Here is a 20261-nt window from a genome sequence, read left to right on the forward strand (position 1 = left end):
ACTATAGAAAAATTCCTTCTCTCTTTATACACTATACACTATATACACTATACACTTAAGCATATACACTATACAATATACACTTTTTCTACTTTTCTTCTCCTCCTCTTCTTATTTTCATTTTTCCTAATCTTATTTTCTTATTTTTGTTCATATTTCTTGTTCTTGTAACCCTAACCTAATTCTAAATATTACTAACCCTAATAATCTAACACAAACCTAATAACAATAGGAATTAAATGACAAAAAAATCTTTTATTTTTCTTCTTTTCTTCTCCTTTTTCTTCTTTTCTTCTCCTTTTTATTCCTTTCTTCTCCTTTTTCTTCTTCTCTTCTCCTTTTTCTTCTTTTCTTCTATACTTGCCGGAGTGTTGGGAGGAGGGGGCGGGGGGCTTACTGGACGGAGTGTTGGCGAGGAGGACGGCGAGGAGGACGGCGCGACGGCGAGGAGGACGACGCGACGGCGAGGAGGACGGTGCGGCAGCGAGGAGGACGGCGAGGAGGACGGCGCGGCGGCGAGGAGGACGGCCGACGTCGAGCAGGACGGCGGGCAGCCTGACAGCGTCGGTTAGTTCGTCGTTGTGCCGCGCCGGGCAGGAGAACGAGAGGAAGAAGAAGAGAAATGGACGAATTGGGTTGGAAATTTTCGAAGTCCCGCTTATATAGGTGGATCTATAGTCCCGGTGCGTGGCTCGGGCCGGGACTAAAGACCCCCTTTAGTCCCGGGTGGAGCCACGACCCGGGACTAAAGGCCTCTTTTCGGGCAGACCAAGAGGCGGGAAGCAGGGGGTCTTTAGTCCCGGGCGTGGCTCCAACCGGGACTAAAGGTGGTCTGTAGTCCCGGGACGTGGCTCCAACCGGGATAAAGCCCCTCCTCGGCTGTACGATAAGTTTAGTCCCACCTCGCCCAGCGAGGCGGACTAACACTTGTTTATAAGCCCCGTCGCAGGCTTACGGGCCTAAACTCACTGAAAATTGTAACTATATTAGAAATTATAGGGAAAATTCAATCTAAATTCAAATGAGAATTTAGATTGAATTTTCTCTATGATTTCGAATATAGTTTCAATTTTTTTATTTTCATAATTAATAATTTTGACTATCCAAACTATTATCTATTTTTTTATTTTCAATTAAAAACTATGTTTATTAAAAATTCTTTTTGCATATTTGAGAATTTGACAAAACTATGATAATGAAAACTATTTCAAATTGAATAAATAATGCAAAACTATTTTTTATTTTCATAAATAATAATTTTGACTATACAAACTATTATCTATTTTGTTATTTTCAATTAAAAACTATGTTTATTAAAAATTCTTTTTGCATATTTGAGAATTTGACAAAACTATGACAATGAAAAGTGTTTCAAATTGAATAAATAATGCAAAACTATTTTTTATTTTCATAATTAATAATTTTGACTATCCAAACTATTATCTATTTTGTTATTTTGACTTCATTTGGTATATTTCGTGCATTTACTTATTTTTTTTGAGCTAGTTGACCCTGAAATTGAAAAGCACTACAAATGAACTCTGAAAATGTTGAAAGTTGGCATGCTATCATCGTTTCACCCACATAGCATGTGTTAAAAAGTTGAGAGGGCTACGACAAAAACTGGATGCAGTTCGTGTACAAAACTGACAATCTCTCTCGAAGTAGCACGGTTTCGAACGAGAACTCATCTCTTACAAAGGGATTTCATTTTTTTAAACTTATTTGAACTCCATACTTTTTGTGTGTTCAAAATGCACCATTCAAAGGCACATCACGAAATTTCAACAATTTCTGACTTCATTTGGTATATTTCGTGCATTTACTTATTTTTTTTGAGCTAGTTGACCCTGAAATTGAAAAGCACTATAAATGAACTCTGAAAATGTTGAAAGTTGGCATGCTATCATAATTTCACCCACATAGAATGTGTTAAAAAGTTGAGAGGGCTACGACAAAAACTGGATGCAGTTCGTGTACAAAACTGACAATCTCTCTCCAAGTAGCAGGGTTTCGAACGAGAACTCATCTCTTACAAAGGGATTTCATTTTTTTTAAACTTATTTGAACTCCATACTTTTTGTGTGTTCAAAATGCACCATTCAAAGGCACATCACAAAAATTCAACAATTTCTGACTTCATTTGGTATATTTCGTGCATTTACTTATTTTTTTGAGCTAGTTGACCCTGAAATTGAAAAGCACTGAACTTATTTGAACTTATTTGAACTAAAGACTTTTTGTATATATATGTGGTCGAAATGCATGATACCATGAAGTTAGAAAGGGCTAAACCATTTAAAAGTAGCAAATGAAGTTAGAAAGGGCTAAACCATTCAAATTTGGAAACTATAATGGCACAAACAGAAACTAGACATATATAAATTGGTCCAAGAAGTACATGATACTAGCCCCAAACAGTACATAATAATAGCTACCATAGATATATATACAAGTGTTAGACGTTCAGAACACTACTCGTCTGAATCATCTAAATCAGAATGTCCACGTTCCTCGAGGTGACGCTGGCCATAGTTGACGACTCGAATCTTGCGGTACAACTCGTATGAAACGTATGCATCTTTTGCTGCATAGTGAATGTTGATATCATCAAGTGGGCCCTTCTCCCAAAGTTTGTGCTGATACTTTGGGAAACTGGTCTTCATATCACCATATGACTCGTCGATCAAGGCAACTGCCATATGAGCCATCGAAGTCCTGTCATGTCGAAGCCTGAATATCGTTTGGAGATCAACGAGGCAACCAGCTGGTATCTCAATACCGAAGCTATGCCTCATCTTCAGCCTGTCGTTCCTTATGTCAACGGAAGCAAAAGTGACGCCGCTGCGAAGGAACTCCATGAGTCCAGGACAATGCTTGTCACTCCTGCAACAGAAACAAATTAGAATGGAACAAATGTTACATACTGCTGCAATAAGGAAACATGTTTCACTACAACTAAAGAGAAACTTATCTTTAGGATTCAAATAGAACATATGCAATGGAACCTAGAGAGATCACTACAACTATTTGAAGCGAACCAACTATGATTCCAATGGAACATATTAAACACTAGTTCATTCTAATACGATTTTTCAGATTATGGAACACTATTCCAATCAGATTGTGTTCCCCTTCAACTAATCAAAATTATTTCACTACAACTATTTGAAGCGAACCAACTATGATTCCAATGGAACATATTAAACACTAGTTGATTCTAATACGATTTTTCAGATTATGGAAGACTATTCCAATCAGATTGTGCTCCCCTTCAAGTAATCAAAATTGTTTCACTACAACTATTTGAAGGGAACCAACTATGATTCCAATGGAACATATTAAACACTAGTTGATTCTAATACGATTTTTCAGATTATGGAACACTATTCCAATTAGATTGTGCTCCCCTTCAACTGATCAAAATTGTTTCACTACAATTATTTGAAGGGAACCAACTATGATTCCAATGGAACATATTAAACACTAGTTGATTCTAATACGATTTTTCAGATTATGGAACACTATTCCAATTAGATTGTGCTCCCCTTCAACTAATCAAAATTGTTTCACTACAACTACTTGAAGGGAACCAACTATGATAGAAACAAATAAACTTATACAATGTCATTATCTTGGATCAAAGAAAGCCTCAAAACTTACCTCGCCCATTGGAAGATCAAGACATGGCTTGCGAAGCAGATTTGGATGACGGCAACACCGCGTTGATCGGCCGTGTACTCCAGATCAAGCCCGAAGAACTTCTCATGATCCGGTGCGTGGTTAAACCATCGCTCCTTCAACTGTTGAAGGAAAAACGGCACCTCCGTGCTCAGGTTCGTGTACACGACATGGAGCTTCGTCATGCCATGCGCGACCACCTCATGAAAGGTAGTTGACATGGTGGAAGAAGAGAAGGGAAGAAGAGAGGAGAAGAACGGAGAGGGCGACGCGAGGGAGAAGAAGAACAGAGAAATGGCGACTGTACGCTTCGGTTCGTGATTTTCATCGCCCGAAACGACGCGGGATGCAAACCGTTTGGGCCTTTAATCCCGGTTTGAGCCACCAACCGGGACTAAAGAGGTATACCAAACGGTTGCCACCACTACGGCAGGCCACGTGTTAGGCTTTTAGTCCCGGGTTAAACCACCAACCGGGACTAAAGAGGTATACCAACGGTCGCCCGACTACGGCAGGCCACGTGTTAGTCCTTTAGTATCGGGTTGCCACCACCACTGCCCGCCGCGTAGCCCTTTAGTCCCGGTTTGGGACACGAACCGGGACTACAGGCTCCTTACGGGCCGGGACTAAAGCCTCGAGGGAGGCATTGAGAATTGGGGTGACGTGGTCGGGCCTTTAGTCCCGGCCAAGAGGCAGGCCGGGACTAAATGGTCCAGGCCAAAGGCCCGTTTTCTACTAGTGATTGAGGTGGGTCAGGTGGAGGTGGATCATGTTCGAACAGACTATCAGCTTGCAGATGTGATGACCAAGGCGCTCGGGCATGTGTGTTTCATGGAGATGCGACAATAGCTTGGGGGTCAGAGAAGTCGATAACAAGAGCTGAGCTTAAGGGGGAGAAGTGTTGGCATAAGCTCACTGACATAGCTGGTTAGAGCAATCCAGGGTTTAGTTCATTTACTTTTCTGTTGATTGTAATAACGTGTGCACACGCAGGTTCATAGCGCTGGGCCGTTGCCCACTCCTCCTCGATGTCCTAGTTTCTCTCCCGGTGGACTCGGTGTTGTGGCTCGTGGCCGTGGGATGGCACGGCCATCTCGGATCATGGCATTCCACCGGGAGTTAGTTAGATCACCTAACGACTGCTGTAAACGGGGCATGAGAGGAGGATCAGAATAACAGAAAAGAGAGCAGAGTTTGAGCTGCCGAAAACCACACCTATCTCACTGTCTTTTGTTCGGAACCTTTGACATCGCGTTCTTCCTCTCATCATATCGACAACGACAATTATTAGATACAATTGCACCGAGAAACATGTTTCTAATCCATCTATGAGGTTCCACGTTTTCTGTATGTCTAAACTTGCATTTATCTGAACATGCACCACTTGAAATAACCTACTCCATCTGGTTGCAACTTCGGCCATGCCTGGGTCTCTTATGGGCGAAAAACGTAATGAGAAGAGTGAGGAGAAAAGGTTGCAACTTTGACTCGGAACATCGGCCGTCGACAAGCAGCAGCTCAGGGCATAGATCCGTCCTTGCATACAGTGAAAATGAGAAGACTGGGGAGAGCAGAGCGGCCGTAAGCAGCCGGAAGAAGATGCGCCGCGCAGAGGAGGTGCATCAGGAGCATCAGGGCATAGCGACGGGAGCGGCACCATTGTGGCACGACCTCAGCCCACCTACCTGGGCGTATAAAGACAATATGTTCAGAGGAGATGTTGCTCACCTTTGTCAGTGAGGATAGCCGCGAAGATGGTCCCAAAGACGACACCCATCACGCGGCACCAGAGTCGGACCGACCGCAGGCGCCAGCCCAACCGGCGCTTCTGTCAACGCAGCCTGTCCAGCATGGCCAGCTGCTGCCGGTACGTCGCCTGGAACGTGGCGAAGAACTCATCCGTGAACGGATCGGCCTTGAACCGCCGCAGCGCGTCGAGCACGCGCGCGTGCCGGATGGACGGGTCCTGGACTTGGAGCGCGAGGTGGAGGAGGAGATGCGTGTCCCGGGCGCGGAGGAGGGCCCTGTCAAGGGCAACGAGGAAGTCGAGGGTGTGGAGGCTGGCGTCGAAATAGTCCTCGACAAGTGCGAACAGGTCGTCGCACCCCACACGTCGTGCTTCCTGGCGAGGACGGCGCGGACCACCCCGCCGCCTCCACAAAGCCGCATCGAAGCTCTGCAGTTGCGGCTCTGCATAGCACCCACGACGAGATTGGATAGATGGAGTTGGAACCTTGGAGGAGTTGGGGTGACTCCAACGGAGAAAGAAAAGGAGGGGGTTGGAGAGAGTTGGGGGCGTGTGTCGTGGGTGAGTCGGTCATGGCTATTCCAATTCAATTTTTACCGTGTGGGTGATTGAACCAATTGGTTCTTTTGTTTACTTAAAAAAAATCGGTCGAAGGAGTTAGCGATAGAAATAAATTGGTGGAATGAGTTAGCGATGTTAGATAAAACGAGATCAACGAGACACGAGAGACACGGATTTTTACGTGGAAACCCTTGCGGGAGAAAACCACGGACGCACGAAGGCGCAATCACTATGAGGAGGAGTATTACAAGCACGAGACGACAGGCCGTCTTTAGGTGCGACTACATGGAGTATATATGAGGGGCAATACATAAGAGTCCTTGGAGGACAAGTAAACGAGTTGTACTCGTACGCGTCGGTACCAACGCAAAGGCCCACACCGTTTGTACTACGTCTAGTCCAATACGGTAGAATTTGGATCACAATTTAACAATCTCCACCTTGAGCCAAATTCCCTCCAGTAGTCGAAGAAAGTGAATAACTCCATCCAAATCAGCTTAAACACCTCGTGCGTCAAAGTCCATAGGACTAGTGAGAAATACCAACTAAGCCTGAGCAAAGCTCAAACTTATTGGTAGGAACTGGCTTTGTCATCATATCAGCTGGATTATCATGAGTACTTATCTTGCATACCTTCAAATCACCTTTAGCAACAACATCTCGAACATAGTGAAATCTGACATCAATGTGTTTTGTTCTCTCGTGATACATTGGATTCTTTGTAAGATATATAGCACTTTGACTGTCAGAAAATATGGTAGGGCAAGATGAATCTCCACAAAGCTCAGCATACAAACCTCTCAACCAGACAGCTTCTTTGCATGCCTCAGAAATAGCCATATACTCGGCATCAGTAGTGGAACAAGCCAAAATAGACTGCAAAGTTGCTCTCCAACTCACAGCACAACCACCAATGGTGAAAACATAACCTGTGAGCGATCTTCTCTTATCCAAATCACCAGCAAAATCAGAATCAACAAAACCAACAAGTCCATCTCCAGTTTTCCCAAACTGTAAATAAGCATTAGAAGTACCTCGCAGGTATCTGAAAATCCACTGAACTGCATTCCAATGCTCTTTTCCAGGATTAGCCATGTATCTACTAACAACACTCAGTGCATAAGATAAATCCGGACGAGAACAAACCATGGCATACATAAGTGAACCAACTGCACTTGAATAGGGAACTCTAGACATGTACTCAATATCTGCATCTGACTCAGGACATAAGGCTGATGATAATTTGAAGTGTGCAGCTAATGGAGTACTTACAGGCTTGGCATTATGCATATTAAAACGACGAAGAACTTTATCAATATATCCCTTCTGACTGAGATATAATTTTCCAGATGGTCTATCTCTGGATATTTCCATGCCAAGTATTTTCTTTGCTGCACCCAAATCCTTCATCTCAAATTTATTACTCAATTGCTTCTTTAGTTCATCAATCTCTGACATGCTCTTTGCAGCAATTAACATATCATCAACATAAAGGAGCAAATAAATAGCTGAACCATTGACAGTTTTCAAGTAAACACAGCTATCATAATTAGACCGTTTGAAACCTTGAGAGAGCATAAAGGTGTCAAATCTCTTGTACCACTGTCGAGGGGATTGCTTCAATCCATAAAGAGATTTCTTTAACTTACAGACAAGCTTTTCTTTTCCAGGAATAACAAAACCTTCAGGTTGTTCCATATAAATATCCTCTTCTAATTCTCCATGTAAGAATGCAGTTTTAACATCCAATTGTTCAAGCTCAAAATCATTCATGGCAACAATACTAAGTAAAGTGCGAATAGAGCTATGCTTCACAACAGGAGAAAAGACTTCGTTATAGTCAATACCTGGAATTTGGCTATAACCTTTAGCAACCAACCTTGCTTTATATCTTGCCTCATCATTGGGAGAAACACCTTCCTTTATTTTGAAAACCCACTTGCAACGAATAGGTTTCTTCTCTCTAGGTAATCCTACCAAATCCCAAGTGCCATTCTTTTCAAGTGATTCCATCTCATCATGCATAGCAGTCATCCACTTATTACTATCACCAGAAATAATAGCCTCAGAATATGAAGAAGGCTCAACATTACCTTCAATTTCTTCTGCAACAGATAAAGCAAAAGAAACAATATTGCACTCCTCAATTAACCTTTCAGGTGCATTAATTCCCCGCCTAACTCTGTCACGTGCGAGATTCCAACAGGGTGGAACAATAGGCTAATTTGGAGTGACATGTTCATCATCAAAGACGGGTTCATCATGTGCATCAGCATTTTCCTTATCAGAAGTATCACCTGAATCAATAACATGCTCCACCTGAACAGTAGGCTGCTGAACAGTAGACTGATGTTCACTCTCAATTGAAACATTAGTAGATGCAACATCATGTAACATAGCAGATTCATTAAAGATAACGCTCCTGCTAATAACAATCTTTTGTGTTTCAGGATTCCACAATTTAAAACCTTTAACACCAGATTTGTAACCAAGAAAGATGCACTTAACAGCCCTAGGCTCCAACTTCCCATTATCAACATGAGCATAAGCAGTGCAACCAAAAACTCTCAACTGTGAATAATCAGCAGGTGAACCAGACCATACCTCAATTGGAGTTTTCTTATTAAGAGGAATAGATGGTGAACGGTTGATGAGATAACAAGCAGTGGAAGCAGCCTCAGCCCAAAAACGCCTATGCAAACCTGCATTGGACAACATGCAACGGGCTCTGAAAATAATGGTCCTGTTCATACGCTCAGCAACACCGTTTTGTTGAGGAGTATAAGGAACGGTGTGGTGTCTGACAATGCCCTCAGACTTGCAATAATTCCCAAATTGCTTAGAACAGAATTCCATACCATTATCAGTGCGAAGTATTTTTACCTTCTTTTCAGTTTGTCTCTCAATCATAATCTTCCACTCCTTAAGAGCTGAGAAAGCTTGCCACTTATGCTTCAAGAAATAAGGCCAAACCTTTCTCGAATAATCATCAATAATAGTCAACATGTAACGAGCACCACCTAATGACCTTTTGCGAGATGGTCCCCATAAATCAGAATGCACATAATCAAGAATACCTTCAGTTGTATGAGTCGAAGTGTTGAACTTCACCCTCTTGTGCTTGCCGAAGATACAATGCTCACAAAATTTCAATTTACCAGTTTGGTATCCTTTAAGAAGACCTCTCTTATTTAACTCTGCCAAACCAAGTTCACTCATATGTCCAAGACGCATATGCCAAAGGTTAGAAGCATCACAACCAGAATTCTTTGAAATAACTGGAGTAGCGTTACCTGAAACGGTAGAACCTCGAAGGTAATAAAGACCATTGGTCGAACTTAAGTCACCTTTCATCACAATGAGAGAACCTTTGGTGACCTTCAAAACGCTATCTCCACCTGAATACTTGTACCCCTTTGCATCAAGGGCACTCACAGAGATAAGATTTCTCTTCATCTTCGGAATATACCGAACATCTGTCAAAATTCTGATTGTGCCATCAAACATCTTGATTCGAATAGAACCAATGCCTTCAATCTTGCATGGTGAATTATCAAAACCCAAAACGGAACCAGCAGCAGTAGTAGAATCAAAAGTAGTAAACCAATCTCTATGCGGGCACATATGAAAAGTACACGCAGTGTCAAGTACCCACTCATCATTGGTCTCAGCACATCCAGCAATAACAACAAGAGCATCATCAGAACTTTCATCACGAGCAACATTAGCAGAATTTTCACCTTGTTTGTTACCTTTCGGTTTGTATGTGCCATTCCTCTTTTCCTTGTTTTGCAACTTGAAACATTCTGAGATGTCATGCCCGTCTCTCTTGCAATACCTGCAAGACTGCTTCTTGTCTTTAGATTGCGACCGGCCCCTCTGGCCGTTCTTACTTTTGCCACGGTTTCCATTATGTGAGCTCTTCTCCTTTGTCCTGCCACGAACAGATAATCCCTCGGCTTGGGATGAACTCGAACCATCATGAGGCACCATTAATTTCATCTTCTCCTTAGAGTTCAAAGCTTCATAAACTTCATTAAGCGTGAGAGTATCACGACTGTATAATATGGTGTCTCGAAAATTGGTATAAGAACTTGGCAGCGAACAAAGTAACATTAAAGCAGTATCTTCTTCATCATACGTAACCTCCATTGCAGCTAGATCGGATATGATCTCTTTAAATTCTGAAATATGATTCAAAACGTTACCTCCCTCGGGTAACCTGTGCATGAATAATTTTTGCTTCAGATGCATCTTGCTGGTGAGATCTTTTGTCATGCAAATCCCTTCCAGCTTTAACCATAGAGCGGCGGCAGTTTTCTCGCTCAAAACTTCCTGCAAAATATTATTATGCAAATGGAGTTGAATTTGTGACAAAGCCTTACGATCCCTTCTTTTCTCCTCAGCAGTCCAATCCTCAATTCTATTCTTCCCAAAATTATCCAGTGCATCATCATAGTCGGCCTGCGCCAACAACGCCCGCATCTTGACTTGCCATAGAGTAAACCTTGTGTCACGATCCAGCAGCGGAAGATCGTACTTCATGGATGCCATGAGTAGATAAATCTGTGTACACAAAGTAGTACAAGCCGGTAGAAAAATTCTTGACAGAATTAGTTAAGCGGGACAAAAAATCTGATTCAAATAGATAGCACCTGGTAGCTGTTCCAACAGTGGACGTAGCAATTAGCGATGAGAGAGAAAAGTACTAGTTGAGTTGACTGGTAATGATTCACGTGAGATCCACTTGGATCAATTAAGCCGAAGCAGATAGCCGCAGCGTAGCAGATCGCTGTTGCCACAGGATTCGGTTGGTATCCCTCAGGTTGCGCGCACATGCAGAGCGGAAGCAGGACTCGTCGGATTGATGTGTTTGCTTCGGAATTTCAACTTGTACGCATCAACAACGGAAGTCACGACTTGTGATTTGACGTGACGGAGCGACGAAAATTTATAGGGCGACGCAGCAGCAGGAAAGATCCTGTCGAAACCCGGCTTGCGGAAATAGAATTGGCTTCGGATCGCCCGATCCTCAAGTCACGTCGACGGCGGCACACAGGATGCCGAACCCTAGCTCTCGTCTCAAATCTCGTATCTTAAACCATAGCTCTGTATACCACTTGTTAGATAAAACGAGATCAACGAGACACGAGAGACACGGATTTTTACGTGGAAACCCTTGCGGGAGAAAACCACGGACGCACGAAGGCGCAATCACTATGAGGAGGAGTATTACAAGCACGAGACGACAGGCCGTCTTTAGGTGCGACTACATGGAGTATATATGAGGGGCAATACATAAGAGTCCTTGGAGGACAAGTAAACGAGTTGTACTCGTACGCGTCGGTACCAACGCAAAGGCCCACACCGTTTGTACTACGTCTAGTCCAATACGGTAGAATTTGGATCACAATTTAACAAGCGATACGAGGGGGGAGCCAAGAGGTTGAACCATCACAACGACAGATCCCCTTTAATAGTAGAGACTAGTACAAATACCCGTGCGTTGCACCGGGCAAAATAAACATAACCAGATTCATGTCATTCTGCACCATTTTCTATATCCGATTTTACTAAAGTCTATGATAAAGTTAAACGTGCAGATTTTCTTATTTTTAATAAAAGTCAATGTTTCCATAAAGATTGAAACACTTTCTAACTATAGTTCAATTTTTAAGAAACTAGAACATTTCTTTAAAAAAAGCATTTTTAAACATATTTTGTTCTGTTCGACTTTGACAAACATTACAGCTAGTATTATTTTTATAGACATGCCTATAACAGTTTGACTAAAAGGAAAAATATAAATAGGTACATTAGATAACTCGTTGCATCCATCAAGAGTGCTTGTGAGGTAATATCATCTCAAGCTTCACACTAATCTAAGGGAGAAAAGTATCCGAGGTACATGAACCATACAAAACCAACCCTAGTTGGAATGTAAAATTATCCCATCTAGGACTGCATGGCGTCACCCACATCTGTTTCCCCTTGCACTTCACTAATCATGTACTGGAACTGAACTAATCCATCTGCTAGGAAATGTGAAATTGGATTCAGTAATGTATGTCAAATAACCATGTTGTACTATTCAACACGAAAATACAGCATTGATGTACAATTCAAACTAACAATCTCAATCGTATGGGGGTAACCATTGGGCGCCGGTTTATGTATGTTAGTTTCCGCTAAACCTTTTGTTACCGAGGGATCTGTTGAATGGAATGAAATCGGGAGCTTTGGTCATCAATTCAAAAAAAAAATGTTGTCAAAAGAAATTTAAAGACAAAAAGACATAACCGAAGCATGGCATGATAGGGAGGGAGCTACCGCCGAGTGGGAATGGGCCTTCATGAGTAGGGGCGGAGGGCAGACTCTTCGTGTGAGAGTTCGATTCAAGGGAAGAGCCGGCTACGGTCGGTAAGAAAAAGAAATCCAACCGGTATGACTTACTGAGTGGCACTGCAATGGAAGTTGGGTTTCAGGTGCTACAAAAATTATAGTACCCAAAGTCGTTGTGCTAGTACGTGTATGGAGAAGCTCATGAGCATTTTCAGCTCATGATTAGCATCTCACAAAGCCATGAAACTACAAAGCTCAGAGCAATTTGTTAAAATTTATGTGTCGAGAATACTACATGTGCTATGGGAAACTGAAAGCAAACATAATTCGAGTAATCAACTAACTTGTGATCATCAGGTACCATCTCCCTTGCCCTACCCGCACAAAATATTGCATAAGCATCAGCTGCATACCTGCACTAAGAATAACTTCTAGTTACTAATCAGACTGAAAAAGAAATAGCATTGTACAAATACTCCATATATCCAACAAAAGAATTGAGAGGGCAGCACTCACTTGTCGACACCACAAAGTTGCATAACATCGGGCAGCAGAGCGCCCCCGAGGCCGCGGCGCGCGCGTGCGCCGCGATGCAGGGGAAGTGGAAGGAGTGGGAGCAGTCCGCCGTGAACACCGCCGCCGCGCCGCCGTCCTTGACGCCCCTCGTGCACACTTCGCACCGTGCCTGCAAGCAAAGACACCCGATCAATCACCATGAAATATTTTCCATGAAAATCATGAGCTAAAGCAGCATCGGGATGAGGAAAAGATTTCCGTCCGTTCTTTTTGGTCAGTAGCTGCAGTAGGATTCATCGGGATGTGATTGAATCATTGGACGGTTGCTCAAATCAGAATCAAGGTAAATCTGATCTGATCCGATCCGAAGCAACTTTTCCGCATCTAGGCTCCACTCTTCCTTTCACTTGACATAAAGGGGAACAGAGCAGCCTTTTATCCTCTTCTTCTTCCTTCGCACGATTGCATCTTCTTCCAAATGATGAGATTCTTTCACTCCCATTCGGAAGTTGTTCTGGAAGAACAACTTGGGGAGATCTTCCTCGCTCAGGATTTGTTTGTAGTGTAGCCGAATTGGGAGTGTGCCGAAAGAAGATCTCGTTGGAGGAATGATGAGAAAAGGTGGCACGGAATGAAAAACAAAAGAAAAGAGAAGATGGAAGTGGGGATTGGAAAGCTGCTGCTGTTATAATAATGATAGTTGGATGATTATCACGGTGAGAATCGAATCTCAAGATGATGATGGGGGTTAGGACAAAACAGAGGAGGAAGGGCGGCAATGATTGATTGATCCTGATGCTCTGATCTCTCTGCACTGGAAATGGGGATCGCCAATCACCACCCGCCATTGCAAGCGACAAGCAACGGGATAAGCATGCTGCATTCGGGTGCCGAAGGAGGAAGAAGACGGGGAGGGAGAGTAAAAATGGGGTCTTGGGATGGGATGGGTGGTTACCTTGGTGGGGAGGATGGAGGCCTTGAAGAGCGTGAATCTGGAGGGGGATCTGGGCGAGGACGGCGCCAAGATGGCCTGCAGCAGCGGCATCCGCTTCCGGGCCGACACGGGCGCCGACGCCGGCTGCTGCGGCGGCGGCGTCACGGGCGCCACGCTCTCCGGCTCCGCCGTCGGCTTCGTGCGGCACCGCAGCGCGGGCGCCGACGGGTTGCTGCCGCCCATGCCGGAGAAGAAGACGAGCTTCCGCGGGGTCGCCGGCGCCGCCGCGGGCGGCGGGCGGCGCTTGGCGCTGCCGCCCCCGCCGCCGTCGCTGTCGTCCCGGCTCACCGACGTGCACATCGCCCTCCGCCAACCCGTCCCCATCTCCCTCGCCGCCGGCCTGTGGTCAGTCCTGCCGCTGGCTGGCTGGTTGGTTGGCTCAAAGTCTCTGCAGAGAGAGAGAGTAACGGTTCGGTTCGACTTGACTTACAGAAGGGCTGCGGTTGAATCCTCGAAAACGGAGGGGCTTTTTTGCAAAATTGCCACGACGGACGACCAGAAACCGTATTTGCTTTATTATTATGGAGAGATTAGGGGGCTGCTACATGTCTACCGGTGGATGTTTAGTAAACATCCGCCACCTCGATGGTCGTTCGATGTACACGCGCAGTCGTTCGATCTACGCGGTTCCGTCGCCTCCCTGCACCAAATAATTCCTGAAGCAACGGTCGAGTTGTAGAAACAATCGCTTTGTTGCAAAAAATAATTTTGAACCCATTAATTCCTGAAATAACGGTCGAGTTTCAGAAATAATCGCTTTGTTGCAGAATTTTTTCGTCTTTCTGCAACATAGGTACTGTTGCAGAAGAAACTTTTGCAACAAAGATCATGTTGCACAATTTTTTTGCAACATAGGTCAGGTTGCAGATAACTTTTACAACAAGATATTTGTTTCAATTTTTTGAAACAGAGACCATGTTGCGGAAAATTGGTGCTGATCAGGTCGATCCCGTCCACGTAGGGGAGGGACTGGAGGGCCTCAACCATGGCGAGGTTGGTCCAGGTCCTCAGGGCCATGCTGCCGCCTCGAGCTGCCGCCTCGAGCTACCGCGCCGTCGCGTCCGCCCGGTCCAGGTCCTCTTGGCTCGCCGCGAGGCCCCGGTTCAGCCCGGCGACCGTGCTCTACGTCCACCAACCATGCGAGGGTTCGTCAAGCACCAAGCGATGGGCGAGCGGCTACGAGATGCTCGGTCAGATGCTGGGATATTCTTATCGACCACTCACAAGCAGCTTGATTTACATGATGGAGGTAGCAGATGACCATCATCTGGAGCTGCACGCACAGCTGGCCCCGCCGCAAGCCGGGGAGTGCCCTGCTGCTGGTGCTACAGACCAACCATGGACTATTGCCAGTTGCTTTTTGATGATCTTAAAAGGGCTGTTATTAGGTATCAACAAGGTACTACTAGGGGAAAAGTTCTTACAGGTTGTGGCATTGCTCCGCTTCTTATGTATCTGGACTGCCTTATCCATGGCAAGAAGCCTATTGTTGATTTAAGAACTCCTTGCATAATTTCATAGACTAGGGCAAGCTATGCGAGCTTGTTGTTGCTGACTTGGTTAAAAAGGGTGATGATGACCCAACCATCTCGTTTTGCTTGGGAATCTGCCTGTGGGCTTATTATGCATTATCGTTTTTTCCTGTGTAGTTTAACTTGAACTTCTTATATTATGTTCACCTTTATTATGATTTTTTGCTTTTTTGTTTTTCATGTGCAGTATAACTTGAACTTTTGATACTTTGTTCACCTTCATTATTATTTTGCATTTTTGTTTTTCCATTTCTGACATGGATGGTTGTGTTTGTATCAACGAATGGTACGAGCTCGTGATAAGGAAAAACTCTTGCTGCTTGGAGATATATAAGGTGATGATGTTGCTATAACTGGGATATCGTGGGATTATGTGTTTGTTTCCCATGTTCAAGATGTGCCTCTCGAGTAGTTTCAGCAAATCATAGTTTGCAAAAATAATTTCGGGGATTTATATGTCCTTGCTGTTATGTGATACTTTATGTTGGAAATATGCCCTAGAGGCAATGATAAATAGTTATCATTATATTATTATATGTCCTGTTTAAAGATAATCGTTTATTATCCATGCTATAATTGTATTGAATGAAAACATAAATATATGTGTGGATACATAGACAAAACAATGTCCATAGCAAGCCTCTAGTTGGCTAGCCAGTTGATCAATGATAGTCAAGGTTTTCTGACTATATGCAAGTGTTGTCACTTGATAACTGGACAACATCATTAGGAGAATCATGTGATGGACTAGACCTAAACTATGAACGTAGCATATTGATCGTGTCGTTTTATTGCTATTGTTTTCTGCGTGTCAAGTATTTGTTCCTATGATCATGAGATCATATAACTCACTGGCACTGAAGGAATACCTTGTGTGCATCAAACGTCACAACGTAACTGGGTGACTATAAAGGTGCTCTACACGTATCTTCGAAGGTGTCCGTTGAGTTAGTATGGATCAAGACTGGGATTTGTCACTCCGTGTGACGGAGAGGTATCTCGGGGCCCACTCGGTAATACAACATCACACACAAGCCTTGCAAGCAATATGACTAAGTGTAAGTCACGGAATCTTATATTACGGAACAAGTAAATAGACTTGCCGGTAACGAGATTGAAATAGGTATGCGGATACCGACGATCGAATCTCGGGCAAGTAACATACCGAAGGACAAACGGAATGACATACAGGATTATATGAATCCTTGACACTGAGGTTCAACCGATAAGATCTTCGGAGAATATGTAGGATCCAATATGGGCATCCAGGTCCCGCTATTGGATATTGACCGAGGAGTGCCTCGGGGCATGTCTGCATAGTTCTCGAACCCGCAGGGTCTGCACACTTAAGGTTCGATGATGTTTTAGTATAGTTGAGTTATATGTGTGGTTACCGAATGTTGTTCGGAGTCCCGGATGAGATCACGGATGTCACGAGGGTTTCCAGAATGGTTCAGAAACAAAGATTGATATATAGGATGATTTCATTTGGTCAACGGAAAGTTTTGGGCAATTTCGACAGTGTACCGGGAGTGACGAATGGGTTCCGGGTATTCACCGGGAGTGAGCCCAAGGGCCTAGGGTGGCGCCACAAGTCCTTAGTGGGCTGGTGGAGTCAGCCCAAGGAGCCCATGGCGCCACATAAAGAAAATACCAAAAGAAAAAGAAAAAGGAAAAGGAAAGATGGAGGTGGGAAGGAAGAGGAGGACTCCTCCTCCCCAAACCGAATTGGAGGAGGGGTCCTCCTCCTCCTGGCGGCCGGCGCATCCCCCTCCCTCCTATATATAGTGGTGGTTTAGGGCTTTTTGATTCCCATGCAACGTTCCTCAATATTTTAGTCCTTCATCATACTACTCTTGTGTTTGTGCACAAGATAGTGTGCAAGGCTTGTTATGGTTGTTTCTGTTCTATCATTCGACTATCTTCATTGCATCTAGCTTTATTCATTTTTTTCTATTAAAACTGACCACGATGATCACTATGATCCGATCGCAACTTGATTAATTCTTAAGAATCAACAGCACACACATCACACACAACACCATTACACCAGCCATTAGTAGCTTCACGACAAAATAAGTTATTCTCTAGTTCACACATGTACAAACTAATAGGACATATACTTAATTCGTATACAAAATACAAAATTTTGACACGACCTTTGGTAAAAATAAGACATATTGGTTGTGAGAAATTTGATGAAATGGAAATTAATCAATGTTTCGCCAAAACATTGGCAACCCCATACATTCCTTTCAAAAGGATACATAGATCTATACCGCAAAAAATTCACAACCAACACAAAAATTCAACAACAATTCATAACCTTCATCCATCTAAAAAATTCGACAAATATTCATCACATCCAGCCAACAATTTAATCTTCATGATTTCAGCCACATTTCCTCAAATCCATGTCCAAAACAACTCACAATGTTACAACTACAACTAGTTCACTCTAAAATATAGACGTGTAGGAATTGTAATAAATATGTCTATGAACATAAAAGAAAGATCTCACACTAGTAGAAATAAGGGCTTTCGTCACAGCTCGAAAAACACATTAGTCCCGGTTCGTTTACGAACCGGGACTAATGTTAGTATTAGTCCCGGTTCGAGCGGCAAAGGCGCCGGTCGGGCATTAGTGCCGGTTCAAATGGGACCTTTAGTCCCGGTTCGTGTCTCGAACCGGGACTAAAGGGTTTGGAGGCTTTAGTCCCGGTTCGTGTCTTGATCCGGGACTAAAGGGTAGACCTTTAGTCCCGGTTCGTGACACGAACCAGGACTAAAGGTGTTCAGATTTTTTTTTCTGTTTTTAAATTCTTGTTTGTAGTTTCTGTTTTAAATTGCTTATATCTTTTAGGATATTTGATGTTTTTTATTGATTCTTTTTGCATTAGATTCAAAATTTTGTCTAGTTTCTGTTTGTGCCATTAGTTTTCAAATTTGAATGGTTTAAATTTGAATTTGTTTAAATTTGCTTCAAACCCAGTTTTTGAATAACTTGAGTTTACAAATAGTTTTTAATTTAATTCTTTTTGCTCCCACTCATGTGTTAGATTGTTGTCACAGTAAGATTTATTTGGTTATTTTTAGAATAATTTAAATTAGGATTTTAATTAAAGAAATATTGTTTTGCTTATATAGTTGTTTTAGTCATTTAATTGTTGTTTTTTTTATTATTTTTAGTTAGTTCTTTATGTAGATTTTAACATGTTGTAGTATGGTGCATATTTAATGCACAAAAAAAATCTACAGTTCAATTAATTTTAAAAAAATGCCTTTGTAGCAGATGGGTTTTCGTCTGAAACCTTGATACTTTGAGTTTTGTAGAAAATAAACAAAAATGATAAAATCTTCAAAAAATAAACAAAAATGATGAAATCTTCAAAAATAAAATCCTTTGAGACGTTGTTAGGTTTTAGTGTCTAGTCGGTATAGAAATTTTGAGATATGAATTTTAACCGTTTTTACAAAAAAAGGAAAAAAAAAATAAACGGCCATAACTTTTGCATACGACGTCCAAAAAAAATAATATATCAAAAAAACTAGAAAAAATTGGTACTCGATTTCACTCGGGCTTGCCCGGTGAAGTTTTCTCACATGCTCAAAATTCCAAATGGAAAAAAAGTTATTCAAAAAGAAGTTTTTTCCAAAAAAAAGAAAAATAATTTTATTTAAAAATATTAGGTTGTTTTCATTGAAATTCACTATTATTGTTACTTATTAAGTTTATTTTAATAATTGTTTGTAATTCAAAAAATTAAATCATGTGACATGACATCAATACCCAAGTTGTTTAGGATTGATAGCTTACTATTGTCAGGAAAACAACGAGTGCACACTTGGCAACTAAAGTTAAGCGTGCTCGGGCTAAAGCAGTGAAAGGATGGGTGATCGGCCGGGAAGTTAGACGATTTGAAATGAGTGATCCACGCTAGAGCAGTGAGGATGGGTGATTAGAGATTAAATTGTTAAATAATTCAAAGATTTGAAAATTGGAATAAAACATAAAAAATATTCAAAAATAAAATTTGAAAAAATTAAAAAAATCTACCTTTTCGGGTCAAACAAACAAAATAAACCAACGGATCCTTTAGTCCCGGTTCGTATGTAGAACCGGGACTAAAGGTACTCCCTCCGAGGCGCCCACGTGGAGCACCTTTGGTCCCGGCTTGGAACAGGGCCGGGACTAAAGGTTAGGCCTTTAGTCCCGCCTTTTTAGTCCCGGTTGGTGAACCTGGACTAAAGCCCCTTACGGGCTGGGACTATAGGCCATGTCCCCACTAGTGTCACTTACCAACGGAATCGAGATGTTCAGACAATTGAATAATAAGCACAATACCCATAAAAAGTAAATCCTACAGTTTATTTGTAAAAAACAAACTACATGAAGGATAAAATTAATTGTATGCCAAACTACTACAAAATCGAACGGATAAAAAATAATAACTAAAAGGAAACAAAGAAACACAATAACCAGCCTCAATCAAAAAGTCTTTTCAACTCGTGTCAGTGCAAGATCATCCCGGCGCACCCTTCCCCACAGCTAACTTACAACTACTAATGATCAACTAAATCAATTATTAATTTACGAAAATATATTGGCGATATTATGCTACCAGGCAAAATGTGTGTGTGTTGGGGGGGGGGCGTGTATGTATCTCATAGGTATATATTCCTCTCCCTCGAAATTGGATGGAAGCACTGTGAGGAAAGATCATGAGAATTGGTTTGTTGTTCACACCATTGTAACATATATGTCGGCACATCTTTTGTCCTGGTGGTAATAATAAATATAACGGTTATTCATTCTATAATGTATTTCCGTTTGGTGATGAATAAATCAATGTGAGAGGGAACGTAATACAGTTTTATTCATGGTAGG

General features: G+C 42.5%; 1 long non-coding RNA gene across 1 annotated transcript; it reads right to left on the reverse strand.

Annotated features, from left to right (window-relative positions):
- Positions 1-11876: 11876 nt before the first annotated feature.
- LOC123410716 lies at positions 11877-12875 on the reverse strand. Its single transcript, XR_006613092.1, has 3 exons — positions 12848-12875; positions 12676-12744; positions 11877-12024 (listed from the first exon to the last, which is right to left on the reverse strand). It is a non-coding gene; the product is annotated as an uncharacterized LOC123410716 (long non-coding RNA).
- Positions 12876-20261: the final 7386 nt, after the last annotated feature.

Source organism: Hordeum vulgare, chromosome 7H, assembly GCF_904849725.1.
Source record: "Hordeum vulgare subsp. vulgare chromosome 7H, MorexV3_pseudomolecules_assembly, whole genome shotgun sequence".
NCBI classification, from domain to species: Eukaryota; Viridiplantae; Streptophyta; class Magnoliopsida; order Poales; family Poaceae; genus Hordeum; species Hordeum vulgare.